Source organism: Cynara cardunculus, assembly GCF_001531365.2.
Source record: "Cynara cardunculus var. scolymus isolate 2C chromosome LG 13, CcrdV1, whole genome shotgun sequence".
In the NCBI taxonomy this organism is placed as follows: domain Eukaryota; kingdom Viridiplantae; phylum Streptophyta; class Magnoliopsida; order Asterales; family Asteraceae; genus Cynara; species Cynara cardunculus.
Genome location: NC_037540.1, coordinates 4,070,581 through 4,072,225, shown reverse-complemented (window position 1 = coordinate 4,072,225; position 1,645 = coordinate 4,070,581).

The following is a 1,645-nucleotide window of genomic DNA, read 5'->3' as shown; positions in this document are numbered from 1 at the left end:
CGATGAACACGGGATGAACACTGGAGGTAGACGATGAACATTGGATGAACACTGGAGGTACACGATGAACACGAGAGAAAATAGGGTTGGATGACCTTTTTGGTAATTTTACATCTATAAGCAAAATTTGCCAAACACTAAAAAACAACTTATCAGCTTATTGCAGTTTGGTACCGCTATAAGCTAATCCAAACACTTTTTACAAAACTCCAGTTTGATACCGCATAAGTTAATAAGCACTTTTACAAAAAAACATAAGTTGTTTTAAATAAGCTTACCCAAACACCCCCTAATTTTAAATTTCAACCACCCCCTTTATCCGTATCCTTAAATAAAAAATAAATTGTATAACATAATTTGCTTTTGATTTCGAATAGTAGTTTTCATTTTGCTATCTAATATGTAAAGTTTCAAATATTTGAATACCTAAAGGTTTAAGTATTAACCGGTTATCAATACTGATATGACAAGTGATGCGTAAGGGTGATAATGGGTCAGGTTGGGTTGGGTTCAGGTTCAACCCATTTATTAAAAATGTTGAAAATCTCAACTCAACCCAACTCATTTAATTAAATGGGTTGAGATTTTTTAACCCAACCCAACCTGTTACTTAAATGGGTTGACAGTGGGTTGATCTGTTTACAATTTTCTTAACCCAACCTCTTAAATAAATGGGTTGACCCATTTAATTTTAAATTTTTAAATAAAAAAAAACTAGACTATTTAAATTTTTTGAAGAAAACATAACACAACCACAAGTACAACCAAATTGTTCAAAGTTTGAATAAAACACAACTACAACAAATATATTGTTCAAAATAAGTTGGAAAATTTTAAATTTTAAGTAACTCGACTTCCACTTTCATCAACCCAATTTCACTCTCGGTATTATTTTCTTCTTGATCTTCTATCTTCTCTCTCATGATTGCTCCACATAACGCCTCAAGATGCGATTCCATTTGTACTACGTGAATAATTAAATTACAAGTTGGGAAATGTTTGATTCTATAAACAAAACACAAGAGAAAGTCGGAAGATCCTTTATTTTAGCTCCACAATGGCGAATGACTCTGCTATCGCTCAAGCCACAACACCTCAACCTCAAATCGAAAACTGAAACCAACCGAAATATTTGATTGGAGAAGGTAGAACTCAAAAGAAGGGGCGAAGATTGATAAAATTGACTGAAGAAGATGAAAAATTGAAGACGCGAGACTCATGATACTGAATTACTGATATTGTATGAAGGATTGAAAATCGAAGCGTCGTTTAACTCGTGAGTTGTGATACTGAAACTTGGGCCAATTTATTTAAGAAGAAACAAAATAAAAAATAAAAAGTTAATATAATAGATATAATATTAAAAATAAAATAAATTTATATAATATTTTAAGTGGGTTGAAAATAGGTTGAAAAATTCAACCCAACTCAACCCAACCCATTTATTTAAATGGGTTAGACGGGTTAACCCATTTATTTAAATGGGTTGAATATCTCAACCCAATCTGCTAATTCTGGGTTGGGTTCGGATTAAGTTAATGGGTTGGGTCATTTTTTGTCACCCCTAGTGATGCGACATCCAACTTAATATTATTTACTGACATGACTAATAAAATGAAATTTTAAAATCAGTTTTAAATTTATT